The 22,520-nt window shown below is 44.7% G+C and overlaps 1 long non-coding RNA gene across 2 annotated transcripts; it reads right to left on the bottom strand.

Annotated features, from left to right (window-relative positions):
* Window positions 1-1,103: 1,103 nt before the first annotated feature.
* On the bottom strand, window positions 1,104-22,292 carry LOC104003595 (uncharacterized). Of its 2 annotated transcripts, none has more exons than XR_676272.4 (4): window positions 22,169-22,292; window positions 20,042-20,267; window positions 1,869-2,088; window positions 1,104-1,441 (listed from the first exon to the last, which is right to left on the bottom strand). It is a non-coding gene; the product is annotated as an uncharacterized LOC104003595 (long non-coding RNA). The 2 variants fall into 2 exon arrangements; XR_010154036.1 differs by having other exon boundaries at window positions 20,042-20,231.
* Window positions 22,293-22,520: the final 228 nt, after the last annotated feature.

The following is a 22,520-nucleotide window of genomic DNA, read 5'->3' as shown; positions in this document are numbered from 1 at the left end:
GAACACTATGTGAAGACTGGATTTATGTGACCACAAGTCAAGGAGCTTCCAGAAGCCAGGAGAGAGGCCTGGAACAGATCCTTCGCCAGCTTCTTCAGAGCAAACGCAGCCCTGTGGACACCCTGATCTCACACTTCTGGCCTCCAGAATTTAAGAGGGTAAATTGCAGTTGTTTAAACCAGTCAGTCTGTAGTCCTTTGTTCTAGTTGCCCCAGGAAAACAATATGGCAGTTACGTGACATCACCATGCCTCCATATCCCCCTCTGTAAACTGGGGACCATAATGCACCCTCCTCCACAGGATTCTTGGGAATTAAATGAAATAATGCGTGTAAAAGGCTAAGCATGGAGCCTGGTACATGGTCGGTGTCCACTAAATGGGTAGTTGTTATTGCTGTAACTGAAATAACAAACCACCACCACCACCCTACAACACACATACAGAGATACACACACACACACACAACTTCAGGGAAGGGGATTTCTTAGATAAGCAGACAATTGACCCTCATGCTCCTTCCCTTCTCCTTCAGAGAGACCAGGAGAACAACCTACCCCTCAATCTGACCTGGCCCAAAAGTAAAAAAAAGAAAAAGAAAAGGCTTTAATGTTGAAACATCACTCAGGTTTTTGTGTAGCTTGGAGTGGCCATTAAGAGGTAGGTGTTGCAGTGGGTTTTCTTCTTACAACTGGTAGGGCCCAGTCTGATGGCAGGAAAAGTGGTGATGCTGCTGTTCTGCAAAATATTGGGAAGATCACCCAATATTAAGGTTCTTAGTTGCAAACAACAGTATCCAATCCAGTTTGTTTAATTGGAAAATGAATGTTTTTAAATATTGTATAAGGCCAGAGAGACAAAGCCTGAAACTACGCAGACAAGGAAAAATGTCCAACATCACAGGGAGCAAGGGGGATTCTTTCATGAAAACCCCCCGCCACCACTACTTGGTAGAGCTGATGCTCAGAACTGGATGCCAGGAACTCCACCCCTGCCATCCCCAAGGAACCCAGTCGGGGGGTGGGGGGTGGAGGACGAAGGTGAGGATGCAGTGAGAATGAGGGCTACGGTGAGAGAGTCCTGGATTCAAACCCTCAGCCTGTCATCCGTCCTGGGCAGAGGAGATGTACTCATGCCCTCATTTATTCATTCATTACGCAAATATTTACAGACTACCTTCTTTGTGCCAGGCACGGTGCTAAGTGCTGGGGGTAACGTGATGAAAAAACAAAGGAATGTGGTTTGTGTTCTCGTGGTGCTCAGTTGATCAAATCAATGCTGAAACAAGCCTGTGGGGAGAGGAAGGAGGCAGGGTTCTGCTGTGAAGGAGAAGGTTGAGGAGGAAGCAGAGAAGGTGCTGCACTATTTCAGAAAGCAGCCACAGGCCCTGTCTGGGGCATCCTCAGATGTCAGCATCTCAAGGCAGCACAGGTGACAGGCTCTCTGCAAAGAGAAAGGAATTTGTTAATTGTCATTGCTGAAGCCCTTGACTTGGACACTGTGCAGCTGGCAGATCCCAGACCCTCCCAGAAATGAGCACCTCTGGTCCTCCCTGCAGTCAAGGCAACAGACAAGAAGGCAGTGAGTTTGCCAAGCCTGGAGGGGGGTGGCTCAGGAGCACTGCAGACTCACTCTGCAGGGTGGCTGCCTCAGTGTTCCCATCTGAAAAAGGGGAACAGGTAAGACGGCTCAGATTATTTCAGAGGTGCTTCTAGCAGTGACCTCCTGCCAAGCTGGCTTTTGGAAGATGTGTTAAGTCTGTGGTTTCACAGGACACGTTGCCACTTTCTCCTCGGAAGGCAGCGAGAGCCTCAGCATCAGAGGAGGGACACTGTGTAGGTGCGAGGGGTGTAGGACCTGTGAACTCTACCTCTTTGCCTCAGATCTTCCCTCCGGACCTGCTCCTCGCCTTAACCCATGCCCTGGGTTCCCGGCTCTCTCTTGTGGCAGATCCTGGCTCACTCCTGCTTCTCCAGGAAGTGGTTCTCCTTCCTTCTGCAGCGGCCATATCCAAAGATCTTGCAGATCCTGGGGCTGGTGTTGAAGAAGGACCTGGAAGGAAGGCTCCAGGTAGAAGGCAGGTGGCGGGGCTCCAGAGACAAAGGAGGGTCAATAAGAAGTTGGTCATCACAGCGGTCTACACAGCAAGCAGCAGAAACAACCGGCATGGCCAAGCATGGTGACTCACACCTGTAATCCCAGCACTTTTGGAGGCCGAGGTGGGTGGATCACCTGAGGTCAGGAGTTCGAGACCAGGCTGACCAACATAGAGAAACCCTGCCTCTACTAAAAATACAAAAATTAACCAGGTGTGGTGGCATGTGTCTGTAGTCCCAGCTACTTGGGAGGCTGAGGCAGGAGAATTGCTTGAACCTGGGAGGCGGAGGTTGCAGTGAGCCGAGATCATGCTACTGCACTACAGCCTGGGCAACAGAGTGAGACTTCATCTCAAAAAAAAAAAAAAAAAAAAAAAAAAAGGTAAAATATTTTGATGAATATTTAAGAATTTAAGTCTCTGCAATTATTCAATGTGTTCATTCAGCCACAGACTTCTTCACCTCTTTAGTAAACCATCAGGTAAACAGACGGGAAAACAAAAACCTGGTGAAATGAGAAAACCTTTGCATTGATGTGGAAGTTGTTTTCTTGGTTTTCTTTTTAAAGCTAGAAATCACATTCTGGTAGACAATTAACACTTTAACTTGACCTTGAAGTCTGGAATGATTTGTACTCAGATTCAAAGCTCTTGGGCTGAGCAGGGCTGGGTTAGGGTGCGGAGAGCAAGGCAGGACTGTGCAGGTGCAAGGTTGGACTCGGTCTTTATTTTAAATGTTTATATTTTGTTCATGGACTTTTAAAATTAATTTTAATTTTTTAAACCATTGCATTTTAATATGATTTATCTTGATGGCTGAGGTTTTTGACTTCTTAAATTCTGTGTCCAAGACCTCATTCATCTCACCCTTGTCCGGAGGTGAAGCCCTGTCCCTTGGGGCTGGATGAATGAGCTGGATCTTTTGCTGAGAGCAGATATGATGGAGACCCAGAAGGAGGATAACACCAGAGCCCTGAGGAGGGAAGTGTGGGTGCCACAGAGTAGAAATCATTAGGAAAGGGAAGGCTGTGGTTCCTGAGGGCAGCCTCGCCTGCTGGGTAGCTCTACCTGGGGCTGCTACTCTTCCCTCTTCACCTTTTGATGAGCAAATCAATGAGTTCCTGTACATTTAGTCCTCTAAAGTAGAATGATTTATCTGTTTTCTTTGAGTTGTAGGAGTTGGAAATCTTTATTGTTTAATGCTTTTCTTTATTTTCTAAGTTTTCTATCATGAGCATATAGTACTGCATTTAGGTATCAGGAAACAGCAAAGGAAAGACATTTAATTACTTATGTAAAGAACGGAATCATCTTCAACAGAGCAAAGCATTCTTACTATTCAACAGACCTGAGACAGACCGAGGGAACAACACATACACACAGGTCTTCAGTGTTTGCCTGGACTGCTGCAGTAGCCTACTCACTGGCCCTCTGTCTCCACCCTTGGTCCCCTACAGGCCACTCTCCACACTGCAGCCAGAGGGATCCTGTGACAATTTGAATCAGATCATGATGTTCCTGTGATTTCCCATCTCTCTTACAAAGCCTAAGTTTTTATACAGTCCTACAAGCCTTGCCCCCACAGCCTCTCTGACCATATCATGTTACACTCTCCCACCCCACCCACTCAGCCCCAGCCACACTGGCCTCATCGCTGCTGCTCAAACACATCAGGCACAGTCTTCCTGGGGCCTTTGCACTAACCACGTCTTCTTCCTGCATTGCTCTTCTCCCAGCTGGTCACGATGCTCACTTACTTTCTACAGGTTCTGCTCTTTGACCGGTCTACATAAAAGAGCAGCACCTCCTTTACCCCCATTACTCCTTATCCCCTTCCACTATTTTGTCTTCAAAATGCTTGTCATGACTCACATATTATCTCCTTATTTTTCTATTGCCTGCCTCACCTAGAGGGTAGGGTCCTTTGCTGCTGTGTTTTGTTTACAGCTATGTGCTCATGGAGAACGATGCCTTGTAGGTACTTGGCAAATATTTGTCAAATGAATTAATCTGCTCATGCTCATTGATGGTGGGGATGGTGCTGCAGTCATTGAATAGAATGAGGATAATTAAGTTCCCTGGAAAAAAGTGTATTTGATCATCGGGCACCTCCTTATTAGGAATCGAGTTCTAACATGTTATAAATGGTCTCGACATGGGAGGTCAGAAGAGGGAATGATTTTTTCCAACTAAGGGATCGAGAGAAGTTTCTCAGGGGTTGGCCCTCGATATGAGCTTTGTAGCACAGTTGGATTGGGACTGGAAGAGAAGCGGGTAGAAAAGTGGACAAAGGGATCGGCACAAGCCAGGTACTTGGGGAATGGGGAGGACTTATGGCATGATTCTGAAACTGCCTTTGTGAAAATTATAACTGAGGAAATTATGACACTGAAAGAGATCAGACCTAACCAACTCTATCTTGCCTCTACCCTTTAAGCTGTCCTTGTTCATTCCTGGGTGTAGGCAGAACTAACCTTAGGAAGGAATTTAGTTTATGGTTTGACTGAAACAAAATTGACACTAGCCCTTTCCAAAACATACCTCCTTCTTACCTGGGTAACAGTCTGCCTTAATTAGCTACAAAATTAGAAATTACAGTTTAGGAATCATGCAGCAAGAGTTTGAACCTCCCCAAATTGCTCCTGGTGATAACATCACTATTGTAAAACCTAAGATCAGTGCTTGATATATTTTGCAGACCCTGCACTTGATGGATCAGCTGACACCACCCAGACCAGTAATCTGGCTCAACCAGTTCTGCAATCCCACCCAGGAACAGAAGACAGCAAGAAAACCTCACTTCAATTCCCCTGTGATTCCATCTCCAACCTGACCAATCAGCACTCTCCACTTCCCGAGCCCCTACCCACCAAATTATCTTTAAAAATTCCAATCCCGGGATACTTGGGGAGACTGATTTGAGCAATCATAAAACTCCAGTCTCCCACACAGCTGGCTCTGCATGAATTACTCTTTCTCCATTGCAATTCCCCTGTCTTGAGAAATCAGCTCTGTCTAGGCAGTGGGCAAGGTGAACCCATTGGGCGATTACAATTCCTTCCAGTTGCAGCTATTGCAGGCTCCCAGGGCCTCTCCCTTCAACCCCCATCACTTCCTTCACCTTCCTTCTGGAATGGCCTCAGCCCATGAATGGAATGGCCTCAGCCCATGAAGATGGAAGGAGGGAGGAAGGCTGTGGGCACTGCAGGAGCAGAGGGCAATCAGAATGTGTAATTTAGAAAGTAGCCCAAGGACTCAGCAGAGGACCTCAGTTCCCCTACTCCTCCATCACCCTAGATGTCTTTTAAGAGATGGAGTCTTCCTCTGTTGCCCAGGATGGTGCCACCATGCCCAACCCTCACCTCACATGTGGTTCAACCCCAGAACCACAAAGCCAGAGATACCTTAGAAACTCAGCAAAGCCACAGGAAGTGAGGCTTATGGAGAGCAATGCCTTGTAGGTACTTGGCAAATATTTGTCAAATAAATTAATCTCCTGATGCTCACTGGTAGTGGGGGGTGCTGCAGTCATTGAATAGAATGTGGATAATTAAGTTCCTTAGAAAAATGTGTATTTGACCATGGGACACCTCCTTATTAGGAATCTAGCTCTAACATGCAGCACTCTCATGCTATGAGATTCACCAGCCTGAAGACACTCAAAGATCTCGAGAGGATAATAGTTGAGACATAGGAAAGTGAGGGCCTGGAGTTATTACTAATATCTTGACAGCTTGGGAGAAGCACACCTTGGCCCTCGAGCAAACCTCCAGCAAACTCTCAGAATACAGAACAAGTTTCTTGCTTTCTGCCTACAGGTGCCTCAGGCAGTTAAGCTGTTCTAGATCCTTCTGATTAATTCTTAGAAGGGGGAAATAAAATAATGATTTCATATCGGATTTTCTTACTTGGAGGAAGGAGGTAGGTAGACAAAGTCTTTGAGAATAAGACATTTTAGTAAAAAATGAGCAAAGAATCTGTGAGGCAGGCATCCCCACTGCACAGATGAGGAAATTAAGAATAAGTAACTTACTCAAGATCACACAGCTAGTAAGTGCTGGAGCCAGGACAAGCTACCATTAAGCCACAACTCAATCATTGAAGAATCTGGCTTCTATAGGGAATTCCTTTTTTTTTTTTTCTTTGGAGATGGAGTTTCACTTATGTCACCCAGGCTGGAGTGCAATGGCACGATCTTGGCTCACTGCAACCTCCGCCTCCTGGGTTCAAGCGATTCTCCTGCCTCAGTCTCCCAGGTAGCTGGGATTACAGGCATGCACCACTATGCCTGGCTAATTTTTATATTATCAGTAGAGACAGAGTTTCACCATGTTGGCCAGGCTGGTCTCAAACTCCTGACCTCAGTTGATCCACCTGCTTTGGCCTCCCAAAGTGCTGGGATTACAGCTGCGAGCCACCACACCCAGCCAGAGAATTCTTAAAATGCAGATAACTGGTAAGAGTCTTGGGGAGGAGCTACCCAAACTCATTTCTCCCCTTAGCCACCAAAGAACAGGGATGAGTGAGTCTGGAGAGTTTTTTCCTAACACCATATACATGGTATTGTCAGAGGCGTTTGAGTCAGAGAGATGCCATCTTGAATAGGAGCTGGGTAAAATAAGGCTGCGACCTGCTGGGCTGCTTTCCCAGGAGGTTAGGCATTCTAAGTCACAGAGTGAGATAGGAGGTCGGTACAAGGTACAGGCCACAAAGACCTTGCTGATAAAATAGGTTGCAGTAAAGAAGCCGGCCAAAACCCACCAAAACTAAGATGGCAACAGAAGTGACCTCTAGTTATCCTCACTGCTCATGATATGCTAATTATAATGCATTAACATGCTAAAAGACACTCCCACCAGCACCATGACACTTTACAAATGCCATCATAATGTCAAGAAGTTACCCTATATGATCTAAGAAGGGGAAGAACCCTCAATTCCAGGGACTGCTGACCCCTTTCCCGTAAAACTCATGAATAATCCACCCCTTGTTTAGCAAATAATCAAGAAATAATGAAAAAAATAGCCAACCAGCAGCCCTTGGGGCTGTTCTGCCTATGGAGCAGCCACTCTTTTATTCCTTTACATTCTTAATAAACTTGCTTTCACTTTACTCTATGGACTCACCCTGAATTCTTTCTTGCACGAGGTCCAAGAACCCTCTTTTGGGGTTTGGATTGGGACCTCTTTCCAGTAACAGTATCTTTTCCAACACCAACAAATTCTCCAACACCAACTAGGTGTTCACAAATTAATTCACTTCTGACACTCCTGAGTTAGAACTGTAAACCAAAAGTATCTGAAACAAGTCTCAATTTTGGAGTTTATTTTGCCAAGGTTAAGGACATGCCTGTGGCACAGTCTCAGGGGAGGCCCTGATGACGTGGGCCCAAGGTGGTCGGCCTATAACTTGATTTTATACATTTTAGGGGGACATAAGACATCAATCAATACATGTAAGATGTACAATGGTTGGGTTCAGAAAGATGGGAGGGGCTTCCAGATCGCAGGTGGATTCAAAGATTTTTTGATTGGCAATTGGTTATTATCTAAAGATCTGGAATCAGTAGAAAGGAATGTCTGGGTTAGGTAAGGGGTTGTGGAGACCAAGGTTTCATCATGCAGATGAAGCCTCCACTTAGCAGGCTTCAGAGAGAAGAGGTTGTAAATGCTTATCAGCTTAAGGTCTATGTTAGTGCTAATGTCCAATTCCCCCTTTCCATCATGGCCTAAACTAGTTTTACAGGTTAACCTTGGAACGCCTTTGGCCAAGAGGAGGGGTCCATTCAGATGGGTGGGGGCTTAGAATTTTATTTCTGGTTTACAGCACAGACCTCACAGGTTAAGGGCTCAGTCCCACAAGACCCTGCTCTCACTTCAGATACAAGCGCAAATTCCAGGAGTCACTCACACTTCTGACTGATTGGCTATACAAATTTCAGTGTTCCACAATCGCCCCTCAAGTTGGATAACTCACTAGAATGACTCTCAGAACTCAGGAAAGCATTTTGCTTACTGTTGTAAAACCAAAATAAAATTCTAAATTCCCCAATCGATGGAATGGAGCCCCTGTCTCAGCCAAGGAGATTCCAAAGAAACCTGGAAAACTAGTTCAGGCCATGATGGGAAGGGGGGATTGGACACGCCACGTTGCACTCCCCTCCCTTTGGAATTCAGGCACAACTGACCAGCAGTAACATTAAAACAGAGATCTTAAGACTAACAAAACAGATTAGCAATAGGATACCAAATTCCAGCCTCACTCTGGTGTAAGTACCACATGCCAGAGAGGCCCTGAAAGAAATCAAAGTATTTTACCCTAAAATATATTTTTTGACATATTTTTGAAATAGCCCTGCAAAACTGTCCCTTGTGGGGAAAATCTACATTCTGTAGAGAATCCCCTTCCCTTTCCAGGTTGTTTGCCTGATTCAGGTGAGAATTAACTAAGAGTCTGGCACTTTTTTAAGTCTGATAAGAAACATTTACCATCTATTGTCTCTGAAGCCTGCTACCTAGAGGCTTCATCTGCATAATAGGAACCTTGGTCTCTATGACCCCTTATCTTAATCCAGACACTCCCTTCTATGCCTTCTGTGGATTCCAGGTCTTTAAATAAACTCCCAACCAATTACCAATCAGAAAATATTTGAATCCACCTATGACCTTGAAGCGCCCCCACCCCATGCTTCCAGCTGTCCCATTTTCCTGGACCAAACCAATGTACATCTTACTTGTATTGATTGATGTCTTATGTCTCCCTCCCTAAACTGTATAAAGCCAAGCTATAGCCTGATCACCTTGGGCACATGTTCTCAGGGTCTCTTGGGGCCATGTCACAGGCCATTGGTCACTCATATTTGACTCAGAATAGATCTCTTCAAATATTTGACAGAGTTGGACTCTTTTTGTCAACATAAATGTGCATATGCGTGCGAACTGCCTGGGGATCTTCTTGAAATGCAGATTCTGATTCAGCAGGTCTGGGGGATGAGATGCTGTGTCTCCAACAGGTGCTCCCCCATGTCCATGGAAAGAGTTAAACTCTGTAAATATTTGAAGAGATTTATTCTGAGCCAAATATGAGTAACCATGGCCCATGACACAGCCCTCAGGAGATCCTGAGAATGTGTGCCCAACATGGTTGGGGTACAGCAAGACAGGAGACTTCAATCAAGTACATTTAAGAAATACGTTGGTTTGGTCCAGAAAGGTGGGACAACTGGAGTCGGAGGATGGGGCTTCCAGGTAGCAGGCTTCAGAGAGAATAGAATGTACATGATTCTTATTGGGCTTAAAGTCTCTGTTGATGTTAACACTGGAGAGTATAACGAGGAATGCCTGACCCCCACTTCCTGTCATGGCCTGAATCAGTCTTTCAGGTTAAATTTTAGGAGTGCCCTGGCCAAGGAGGAAGCTCATTTAGATGGTTGTGGTGCAGGGGTGGGGGATGAGGGGAGCTTAGAATTTTATTTTTGGTTTACATTCTCCCACTTCTGGCCAAGAATTGCCAGAGGCAACATCAATGGCCAGCAAATCTTCATTATGTCCCATAGTGTTTCTGGGATGCCATGGCGGCCTGCCCCTGGTCCATCTTGTCCCTCGATGGGATTCCCTATGGATAAGGGACCAAGAGTCAAAAGACTTACAGCTGGCTGGGCAAGGTGGCTCACGCCTGTAATCCCAGCACTTTGGGAGGCCGAGGTGGGTGGATCACATAAGGTCAGGAGTTCGAGACCAGCCTGGCCAACATGGTGAAATCCCGTCTCTACTAAAATACAAAAAATTAGCGAGGCATGGTGGCAGGTGCCTGTAATCCCAGCTACTTGGGAGGCTGAGGCAGGAAAATCGCCTGAACCCAGGAGGTGGAGGTTGCAGTGAGCCAAGATCACGCCATTGCACTCCAGCCTAGGTGACAAGAGCAAAACTCCGTCTTAAAAAAAAAAAAAAAAAAAAAAAAGGAGACTTACAGCCAATCAAATGTTACAGGCCAGATGGAAATGGACATGGACAGGCATTCATTACTCTTTAAAATTATTATTACTATTTTAAGTAAAAAGCTAACAAACAAAAAGGCAAAAACTAACTTGTCTTTAACTCCTATGTATTCAGCTACTGTAAACTTGGTTTTAATTACAGACTTACAGCAATTAGCTATACAAAAACATAAGCATTGCTCTGTAAAAGATATATATATATATATATATATATATATATCTTTACAACTTATAACTGGGAATATTATACCCAGGAGGCTTTGTCACAAGGCATCTTTATCCTGTCAGTAAATATTTTAATTCTACATGAAGCAGAAAATTGTTTATTGTTGGGGTGGATGCAAAAGTGATACATAATAGCTTAGAAGACAAAGTCCCTTGTTTTACCAGCTGTTTAGGCATCTTTGTACCCTTCCTTGATTTGGAGGGTCTGACCTTGACCTAACTCTATCCCTCAAAACTGGCCCTTACAATCTCACGCACCCGCCTCTTCCATGACAGTCACTGGACCTAGAGGGAGGATGCTTGTATAGTTTTAGCAGCAGGGCATCTGCAGTGAAAAACAGATCCGGCCCAGTGAGATGACAAATGAGGGAGATTGACATCTCTGGTGTTCAGAATACCATGATTTGGGCTTCCTTGGAAAGTAAAACAAGGAGAGATAATAACATTAATGTTTTGACAATCAAAGGGTATTTGTGGGCCGGTGGCTCACGTCTGTAATTCCAGCACTTCAGGAGGCCGAGGCAGGTGGATCACTTGAGGTCAGGAGTTCAAGACCAGCCTGGCCAACATGGTGAAACCCTGTCTCTACTAAAAATACAAAAATTAGCTGGACATGGTGGCAGGCATCTGTAATCCCAGCTACTTGGGAGGCTGAGGCAGGAGAATCGCTTGAACCCAGGAGGCGGAGGTTGCAGAGAGCCGAGATCGCACCATTGCACTCCAGCCTGGGCAACAAGAGCAAAACTCCATCTGAAAAAAAAAAAAAAAAAAAGAACCTATTCCATCCATTAAGGCACCAACTAAAGATATGAAGAAAAATTATAATCTGGTACTCTCCAGAGGATTATTGTAGCCAAGAAATAATGCATGATTCAATCTGCACTCAAAAAAAAAAAAAACTGAGGGCTAAAATCTAGTATCAAGTGTTACACTTTTCCTTTGAAATAATTTCTCTTTCTCTAGCCCCTTTTTATCTATTAATGAGAAATTATAGTAAGACTAATTTGTGTGCAAAGTGAGTTTTAGTCTTATATACTTGACCTGATTATTGCATAAAATGCAGCAGGAAATGATTGGCTATATAGGCCCCTTTTTAGTTGCTTTGCTGGAACTTTACCTGAAAACATGCTATAGCTAATTTTTGTACAATACCCATTTTCATAAGATATTTAGGTAAAGGGGTTGCAAGTACCTTACATAAAGCCTTTTTAAACATCTTAAATTTCATAATTCTATTAACCTGTATGTTTTATGTTCTGGTCCTAGGAACTTTTTTTTCCTACCTCCAGACCATTTTACCTTTTCTGGTTCCCAGCAGGGAGTGGCATCTGTAAGACCCATGACGGATGACAAGTTGAGAAGCCTTCTCAAACAGTTGTATGATTCTGTGGGAGGGGCACCCATGTAAAAGGGGCCCCCTAAACCCCCAAATTTACCATGACCTGGGTAATAGGCATATTCAGTGGGAGGATATCCCCGTCATCATACAGCCAGTCCCACACGGCTCTCATATTTATCTGAATAAACGCCACTGTAAGATCTGTTTGCCTTGAGAAGGGAACTGCCCAACTCTCCCTGTAAAATGCCAAGTGGAGCCCCCCCGATGAAGTGGTTGATATGCTTCTCATAATTCCGGAGAATTCCTGAGAACTCTCGAGAATAAGCTCCTGTGCGTTTAGCTCACATACACTCATCAGTGATCGCCCTATAGGGAACTGTGGGTCCTGCATCAACTCAAACGAGCTCTTAAATTTTGTAGCATTTAAAATTAAGGATTTTTGTCTTTAAAGTAGTGATTTTTACAATAAATTACACAAAAGGCTTCTCAAGAAGCTGATGATACCAATATACAAAATGGAACAATTCCTTTATATTATTCCTTGTAGCTATAGTAGGTACTTGGTTTTGCCCTTCCCCCACATCGACTGTCTTCTTGGTAACCACAGGTCTCAGAGTTAACTTGGATGTAGGAATTGGAGGAAGCCAGAGGGGTAGCGGGAAATCAGGCATGAAGAGCCCCAGGCCTCACCTGCGCCCCTCTCTCTTGAGCCCAGGATTAATTTCAGACAGCAGAGACCGAACCCCCTTTGCCTATCATGTCCCTGGGAGCCACCACTGAATCAGCCACCACTGCACTTGGAAAGGGTAGGACTCATGCCAAAGATGGGACACCATGCCAACATTATCTTGAGGCCCAAGCCTACATTATCTTGTGGCAGAGGCAAGACCACCACAGTTTCATGGTCCCACGCAACATGGCACCTGGTGAGCCCCAGAAAGGCACCACACATAGAGCTTCAGAAGCTGCCATTCCCACGTCTGACCACGCGGGGGCGACGAACCCTCAGATTGGGCCGCGCCCTTAGGCGGAGCTGCCCTGATCCCAGACCCAGGGGAGCCGTGAAAACCCACTGGGCGTCCCAGGGCAGCGCTGCCCTGGGAGCTGCAAACCGAAAGTATCTGCCCCCGGCCCAGAGCGCTCGGGGCCTGGTCGTGTTACGCAGCTGGAAAGCTTGGACCCTTTGGCGGCGTGGGATAAGGCGAGTTTGCCGGCAGAGCCAGCAGCTCGCCCCCGCCTGAAATTCCAGTTCGCAGGGACGGGGATGGTGACACCTGAGGCAATTCCTCGGCTACAAAGCATCATGTCTCATCTTCTTGAGCCAGTTTCTTCTTCTGTAAAAGGGAAATGGTACTGGCATTCATAAGATTTTGCAGGATCAAAGCAGAAAATCATTAGGAAAACACTTTGCAAACTGTAGAGAACATTGCAAATGTTATATATCAGGGTTTTTAAGAAAACTTTTAAATATTCTCTATTTGGAGAAAGAGGTAGGAAAATTCTGGAGATATAGTAACGAACAAAATGTACCATATGTCTGGCAAAATCTGTACCAGGTATCTGGCAAAATCTGTCCCGGTGTTTCTTTTTGAAATTGACTTGAATTTTATTTCCATTCTTAGCTGTTTAATATTTTGCTTAATTTTGAAATTGCTCATTCTTCATGCTACAGCCAGTGTGATCTTTTAAAGAAGGAAATATGATCTACAACTACATGTAATGAACGGATGAACATCATAAACATAGCGTTGAGTTTAAAACCCAGATAGAAAACAGCACCTGCTGGATGACCGCGTTTACATGGAAAGTACAAAAACAGGCAAATAGTTGGAAGTCAAGATAGTGGTTACTCTAGGGGAATGAGTGGAGGGGGTGCTTTTAGGATGCTGGTAATGTTCTATAAAATTCACTGGGTTATACATTTCTGCACTTTTTTCTGGATACATTATATCACACCTCAGTGAAAAGTAAATACTGTATGGGGGAAGGAAGTGAATGAAGCTGATCGTGTCTCCACCCGCCTAAAAGCGTTCAGTAGATTCTGATTCTTGTGAATGTGAAATGTGTCCTCCTTTACCAGGTCCACCTGGTGCCCCTGGCTTCAACACCAATGGGCTCACCGTGGCCACACGGGTCCTCTTTCAGGCCCTTGTGTCACTCTCTCCCATGCTGACCAGCTCTGGCCACAAAGCTGCCTCTTCCATCACTGGGAGCTCTTCCCCACCTCGGAGCTGCTCCCGTCACCTGGATTGTCTTCCCTCCACATTCCTGCCACCTCCTTCTGCTCAGCCTAAAGGTCACTTTCTCACAGAAGCTGTCCCTGAGCCTCAATCTAAACTGCATCCCCACAAGGACACAAAGATGTGAGCAATAAACACTAAGGATTCCAGAAGGGGGGAGGGAGGAGAGCAAAAGTTGAAAAACTACCCGTTGGGTACTATATTCACTGCTTGGGCGACGGGATCGTTAGAAGCCCAAACCTCAGCATCATGCAATACACCCGTGCAGCAAACCTGCACACGTACTTTCTGAATCTAAAAGAATTTCTAAAATAAAATAAATTGTACCCCCTTAGTTCTTTCTGAGCACCCTCTTTTTATCTTCATAACACCATCATTTGTATTTATGGAATGATTATGCATCATTATTTGGTAAATGACCTCACCAGCTAGACTCTAAATCAAAAAGGGCTGGGGCTGTATCTGACATATTCTCAGTTGTATCAGCAGCACCTAGCACGCGGCATCTAACATAAATGATACTTATTTGTGGTTTGGCTTAACTAATACAAAAAAAAAAAAAAAACTTTGGGAGGGGAGGGAATTCAATCAACAGACAAAAAATAATGCTATGTAGGGGAAAGAGAAACAAAATGTTCACAGGTATTGTATTAGTGTTGTAAGAACATGGGCGTTCTTTTTCTTTCTTTAATATCACCTATTTAATCTCTTATGTTCTTTTTATGATTAAGAAAATAAAAAACTTTACAAATATTTTTGTACTATTTAAAATTAAGTTTTCATTTAAAACATAGACTTCTGGGTGTAATAGTCCATTCTCCCACTGCTATAAAGAACTACCTGACACCAGGAGTGGTGGCTCACGCCTGTAATCTCAGCGCTTTGGGAGGCCGAGGAGGGCAGATCACCTGAGGTCGGGTGTTCGAGATCAGCCTGACCAACATGGAAAAACCCCACATCTACTAAAAATACAAAATTAGCTGGGTGTGGTGGCACATGCCTGTAATCCCAGCTACTCTGGAGGCTGAAGCAAGAGAATCACTTGAACCCGGGAGTTAGAGGTTGCAGTAAGCTGAGATCGCGCCATTACACTTCAGCCTGAGCAACAAGAGTGAAACTGTGTCTCAAAAAAAACACACACAAAAAAACAAACAAACAAAAAATGGCCGGGCGCAGTGGCTCATGCCTGTAATCCCAGCACTTTGGGAGACCGGGGCGGGCGGATCACCTGAGGTCGGGAGTTCAAGATCAGCCTGACCAACATGGAGAAACCCTGTCTCTACTAAAAAAAAAAAATACAAAACTAGCCAGGGTGGTGGTGCATGCCTGTAATCCCAGCTACTTGGGAGGCTGAGGCAGGAGAATCGCTTGAACCCGGGAGGCGGAGGTCGCAGTGAGCCGAGATCGCGCCATTGCACTCCAGCCTGGGCAACAACAGCAAAACTCCGTCTCAAAAAAAAAACAACTACCCGAGACTGGGTAATTTATAAAGAAGAGGTTTAATTGGCTCACGGTTCTGCCAGCTGTACAGGTAGCATAGCTGGGGAGGCCTCAAGAAACTTTCAATCATGGTGGAAGGCAAAGGGGAAGCAGACATGTCTTACATGGCAGGAGTGGGCGAAAGAGAGAGGGGGGAGGTGCCACACACTTTTAAACAACCAAGTATCATGAGATCTCACTATCAGGAGAACAGAAAGGGGGAAATCCACCACCATGATCCAACCAGCTCTCACCAGGCCCCACCTCCAATATTGGGGATTACAATTTGACATGAGATTTGGGTGGCAACACAAATCCAAACCATATCACTGAGTAAAGTGCAGATGGCAGGATAGTTTCACAATAGAATGTTCATTCTCTGGTTTCTATTGAATTGGATAGGAGAAAAAAAAAACAGGTAAAAAAAAAAACAATCAGCAGCAGTAAACCACCATGGGAAACAGTAGAACCTCATTCCATAAACTTCAAAAAGCAGTAGCAACAGAAAAATATAGAATATCTTGATGTGTTTCGTCATGGGTCCTATCCCCAACTGCTCTGTTCCAGAAGAGGTGCAGGAGAAAGAGGAAATAATACAAAAGTCCTGAAAATTCTCACCAGTTGTTCCAGTTAGTTGCCTACCAGGATCCATATTTAGTGGCGCAAAACGACAACTATTTTCTGATGCACGTGGATTCTGTAGGTCTGGAATTCAGGCAGGGCTTAGTTGGGGAATACTTTTGCTCCTTGTGGCCATGTCTGAGGTCATTCTGTGGTACCCAGCTGGGCTGGGCTGGGCTGGGCTGGGCTGGAGGACCCAGGATGGCTTCAATCACATGTCTAGGGCCTTGGCAGAAAGGCTAAACTAAAAGGCTAAACTCAGCTGGAACTGTTGGCCAGTGTCCACTGTATGTGTTCTTTTCAGCAGTGGCCTCTGGGTAGTCAGACTTTTCACATAGACATCAGCATCACCCAGAGCCAGCATCCCAAGAGTGCAAGATGGAAGGACAGCCTTTTTTGACCTAGCCTCAGAAATCACACAGCATCTCTTCCACTGTATTCTACTGATCATGATGGAGTCGGCAAGGTCAGCCCAGATTCAAAGAGGGGATTGACCCCAATTCTCAATGGGACAAGTGCCAGAAAAATTGCAGACATGTTTTTAAACTGAGACAGATTAGTTAAAATTTTCCTATATGTAAAATATAACTTCCTCCAAGACCCGTCCCCACCTACCCCCACTGCCCTACTTCCCACTAAAAAAAAAAAAAAAAAAATCTTGGCCAGATGCAGTGGTTCATGACTGTAATCCCAGCACTTTGGGAGACTGAGGTGGGAGGAACACTTGCATCCAGGAGTTCCAGACCAGCCTGGGCAACATAGCAAGACCCTATCTCTACAAAAAATAAAAAATCAGCCAATCACGGTGCCACACACCTGTAGTAGTCCCAGCTACTCAAAAGGCTGAGGTGGGAGGATTGCTTGAGCCTGGAAAGTCAAAACTGCAGTGAGCCATGATCACACCACTACACTCCAGCCTGGGTGACAGAGTGAGTTTGTCTTAAAACCAACCAAACAAACAAACAAACACCTCATCCTATTTTGACGTCAAACTCAGCTCCAATTTCTGGAGCTTATCTACATCAAGTCCAGCTGCAAAGAGGCGTCTTGGGGTCTGTTCCGTGGGTAGAGTTTCTCTCCATCTGAAAACCTGTGAACTAAAGAGACATGTTTTCTGCCTCACATGCACCCAACCTGCAATGGCGAGATTGGCACAGGAAACCACTATGTTCACTACCGTTTTAAAAGGGGAAGTTCAGAGCAATCACTGAGCCCCGGCAATTCTGAAATTGAATTGTGCACCTGTTGCCAGAGGTTCTTGGCTCCACTCTGACTCACACTTCCTTTTCCATAAGAAATGGCTCTTGCTTGCAACTGAGTAGCCTTCTTGTCCTGTGTCTTAACAGAATACCTGAAACTGGGTAATTTATTAAAAACCAAATTTATTTCTTACAGTTCTGTAGGCTGGGAAGCCCAAGGTCAAGGGGATGCACCTGGTGAAAGCCTTCTTGTTGTGGGGACCCTCTGCAGAGTCCTGAGGCAGTTCAGGACATCACATGGTGAGGGGGCTGAGCATGCTAAATTATGTGTTTTCCTCTTATAAAGTCACCAGTCCCACTCCTATGATAATCCATTAATCCATTTATCGAATGGATTAATCCATTCATGACCCAATCACCTCTTAAAGACCCCACCTCTCAGTACTGCCACATTAGGGATTAAATTTTAATATGAGTTTTGGGGAGGAGTGTTAGAGAACTGCATGCAAAAAGTCAAGATGAATCCCCAGAAAATTCAAGTCCCACCCAAGCTCTTGGGGTCTCCACAGAGATAAAAAGCCCACCAAGGTTTGCCATTCCCCAAGGCTCAAATTTCTAATTGGTTGGCTGATCCAAAGCTCCAGGGAAACTTTCTCAAAAATGGAATAACACGTCACTAGAGGAAGCCAACTGTGGTTCCAGGAATTTAAGAAAATCTCCAGAGAGCAGAGCCCAGGCTGCCCATCATAGTCAAGAGACATCTCCAATAGCATTCCTTTCTTCCCTCAACCCCATGACTTTAGGCTCCACAGAAGTGTATAGAAGCAAACTTCAGACTGCAATTTGGGGGGTAGGGATGGACATAACAATAGATCTCAGATATGGTGAGAAGGAAACCAAAGAGAATATACTGACACCAATTAGAATAAGCAAAAGGACAGGGCAGAGTTGCCCAAACTGAGCCTGACGAAGATGAAGGGAAATGACAGAGTAGCTATGCACCATACTACATACTACATACTACATTACATACTACTACATAAGGAAGAAAGAAAATAAAGCAGGGAGGGAGGGAAGAAAGGAAAAAAAGAAGAAAATTAAAAAGGAAAGGACGCTGGAGAAAAGAAACAGACACAGATAACTGAATTCAGCAGAAAATCTGATAAAAGCAAAAATTTACAGGAGGGCTTTCAGCTTAAAAAACAAAAACTTTAATAAAATAAGACATTAGGCTGGGTTCAGTGGTTCAGTGTTCACACCTGTAATCCCAGTGCTTTGGGAGGCCAAGGTGGGAGGATTGATTGAGGCTAGGTGTTGAAGACCACCCTGGACAACATAACAAGATTTCATTTCTAAAAATAAACAAATAAATAAATATTTTAAAATAAAAAAAAATTTAAAAGACCCTTAAAAATGAGTGTTAAAGAAATAAATTGAAGATCTAGGTAATACCACTAAAAAAACTGCAAATAAATTGAAAATCTCAAGGAAGAAACAAGTCAGAGCTACAAATCAAATTACTAGCATAGAATAAAAGTTGGGGATAGTAAGTACCAATAGCCTGGGCCAGGCGCGGTGGCTCACACCTGTAATGTCAGCACTTTGGTTGGCTGAGGTGGGTAAATCACTTGAGGTCAGGAGTTTGAGACCAGCCTGGTCAACGTAGTGAAACCCCGCCTCTACTAAAAATACAAAAATTAGCCAGGCATGGTGGCGCGTGCCTGTCATCCCAGCTACTCGGGAGGCTGAGGTGGGAGAATCACTTGAACCCAGGAGGCAGAGGTTGCAGTGAGCCAAGATTGCACCACTGCACTCCAGCCTGGGCGACAGAGACTCCATCTTAAATAAATAAATAAATAAATCTCAATAGCCTAGAAAGAGGAAAAAAAAAGTCAAATTATTTTTTAAAATATTACCCCATAAAATTGTCCTTCAGGTATAAAGAAAATATGCAAAAATTCAGGGAAAACAATATCCATAAACTCTTCATTTTTGTAGAATTATTTTTGTTAATCAATCTAACAAAATGTTGATGAGGTTATCCTGAAGTTACTGATAGTTGCTTTATATGATAGAGCATCAATGTCCAATATGGTAGCCACTGACCACATGCAACTATTGAGCACATGAGGTATGGCTAATATTAGTTGTTATATGCTATAAATGTTTAAAGTACACACCAGATTTCAAAGACTTAATACAAAGAAAAGTAAAATATTGCATTAGTTTTTATTTCATATTAATTATATATTGAAATGATATATATACTGTACTCAGTTAAATAAACTATCATCAAATTAATTTTACCTGTTTTTTCTTTCTTTTTTTTTTTTTTTTGAGACAGGGTCTCCTTCCCTGTCACCCAGGCTGGAGTGCAGTGGCACAATCTCAGCCCACTATTAGCCTCAACTTCCCGAGCTCAGGTGATCCTGCCCACCTCAGCCTCCCAAAGTGCTGGGATTACAGGCTGAGCCACTGTGCCTGGCCCCTCTTTTTACTTTTTAAAAAAGCTACTAGGAAATTGAAAATTCAATTTATGGCTTGTATTATATTTCTGTTGCACAGCACCATAGTAGACTTTGGGGAGAGATTTCGCTTGTTTGTACTATTTAGTTTAGTTTGATCTTTTAAATAAGTATGGTTATTCATATAAAACAATAAACTCATTATTCCTAAATTGAATAAATAAACCAATGGACAAAGAGCTATGCTTTCTCCCCTGGGATGTTGAGACAACTAGCTGGGAGGCTCTGGATGGGAACCAATAACAAAAGAATGGAGAACAGCTGTTCATTGTCCAGCCCACTCCCTTTACAGATAGGAAAACTGAGACCCCAAAGGTCACTTACCACTCTAAAATCTCATGGACTCAAGTGTGCAGTAGATGAGGCTGAAGACTGGCATTTCAGCTGAGGCAGGAATACTGACTTAGGGGACATTCTCAGTAGCTCCCAGGAGCCCCTCCAAGGTGTGTAGCACCACCTCCAGACAAGGAGTCCACTTCATCCCGGCTCATACCTCTTGCCCAGAGTGCTTCCTCTTCCAAGAAATCAAAAACAAGATATTTCCTTTGTCCTGTGGAAATAGGGACTCTTCTTTTTCTGCAGGTATAAGTTCCAGCCTCCCAGCCCTGGCTCATGGAGCTCAGCCCTTGGCACCATGGAGCTCAGCAGCTTCCGTGCCCTGCCTTGCCATCTGCCTGGTGGGCATGACCAGCTCAGAAAAGACCTCAAGTGAGCTGAAGTGCTATTGGGAAAGAGGACCCTGAGACCCATAGCCTATGGGACAGGGCTGGCTCCAACAGGCTACCCGGTCACTTTCACCTCAGCGGGAGTCCAAGGCCCAGATATTGAAAGGGCTCACCTGTGGTCACCCTTCAGTCTGGGGGAAGACCTGGGGCCAGACCTCCCAGATGCCTATTTGATTTAATTAAGTCTTCATCAAATTATTATTTTATTATTATTATTATTCGAGATGGAGTCTCACTCTGTCGCCCAGGCTGGAGTGCAGTGGCCTGATCTCGGCTCACTGCAACCTCCACTTCCTGGGTTCAAGTGATTCTCCTGCCTCAGCCTCCCGAGTAGCTGGGACTATAGGCACCCGCCACCACGCCTGGCTAATTTTTGTATTTTTAGTAGAAGCGGGGTTTCACCATGTTGGCTAGGCTGGTCTCGAACTCCTGACCTCAAATGATCCACCCACCTCGGCTTCCCAAAGTGCTGGGAGTGGCGTGAGCCACGACGCCCAGCCCAAATTTTTATTTTTATTATAAACTCAACATATACTTTTGTTTTAAAAAGACAAACAATACATAAATTGTTATAAAGTTAAAAGTGAGTTCTCTGTTTTACACAATCTTATTCTGAAAAGTATCCATTGTTAGAATGCTTAGGAGAGACAATAAGTTTTCATACTACTTTAAAAATAAGACCAAGTTCTTAAGCTTGGCTACACATTGGTGTCACTTGGAGACTCTGTGAGTCCCACATTAAATTCTGATTTAACTGGTTTGGGTAAAGCCTGGGCATCAGGATTTTTTCAGTTCCCCAGGTGAATCTAGCGTGCTAGGATATCAATTTGAAATAGGGTATGGCCAGGGAAAACCTCACTGATAATAGTGGAGGTGGTGAAAAGGGGTGGGATTCTGGATTTATTTTGAAGGTAGGGTGCAAACAGGATGAGAGAGAGAAGCAAGGATGACTCAAAGGTATTTGGCCTGAGTGCCTGGAAAGACACCAATTACCTTTTACAGAGATGAGGTGACTATGGTTGGGCATGTTTGGGGTGGGGTGGAGCACATCAGAAGCTCGGTTTTGGAGATATTCAATTTGAGATGTCTTTAGACATCCAAATGGAGAAAGCAAGTAGGCAGTTGGGTAAATGAATCCAAGATCCAGGGAGGAGGTCTGATCTAGAAATATGTGGGTGTTGCCAGAGCGTAGGTTACACGTGGCATGGTAGTGGAGGTCGTTTCTAGGTACTGACAAGGCTGCGGGTATAAAAGAGAGCCAGGCCACAGCTCTGTGCTCTTCTGACTTGGCAGACACCCCATGCTATGCATGCTCCATCCCACGCTAGGCACACTACACAGACCACTTAGCTTTGTGTATCCACTCACCTGCGTTCCTGTCTCATTTACAGTCTGCTCCTTTACTGCTTTTGAAGTAAACTCAAGTAAAAGCACCTTGAACAAATTGCCTTTGCCCATGGTCTAGACTAGCTCACCGCCTTTCCTTCCTACATATGCACACATACCACCCGCATGTGCTGAGGGTTCCTAAAACCCTTCAAGGAACCTACACAGCCCATCTATGCTGGCTACAGAGACACCTGTACCACTGTGTTAAGACTGCTGCACTCACGCATGTGGAGCTTCCAGAGTGCCCCTTGCCCATCCCTATCTTGGATCCCAGATCCCAAGCCAGAATAGCCCATACCCAGTTAATACATTTAGCGTTTGCTGATTGAGCACTTACACGTCCTGAGATGGGTCAGGTCTTAATGAAAGACAGAACCTGTGCCTCCAGGAAGCACACCATCTGGTGGAAGTCAAAAGACAGCAGCCAGCTGATAAGGAACACGTGTTAAGTCCAAGGCAATCTGGAAGCAAAGGCGTGGGGCACGGACACGTCAAGGGAAACTTCCTGGAGGCAGCAACTTCTCATCTGGGGTGTGTGTGTTTGTGTGTGTGTGTGTGTTTGAGACAGAGTCTCACTCTGTCACCAGGCTGGAGTACAGTGGCGCAATCTTGGCTCACTGCAACCTCTGCCTCCCAGGTTCAAGAGATTCTCCTGCCTCAGCCTACCGAGTAGCTGGGACTACAGGCGC

Source organism: Pan troglodytes, chromosome 21, assembly GCF_028858775.2.
Source record: "Pan troglodytes isolate AG18354 chromosome 21, NHGRI_mPanTro3-v2.0_pri, whole genome shotgun sequence".
In the NCBI taxonomy this organism is placed as follows: domain Eukaryota; kingdom Metazoa; phylum Chordata; class Mammalia; order Primates; family Hominidae; genus Pan; species Pan troglodytes.
This window is presented reverse-complemented; position numbering and strand designations above follow the sequence as displayed.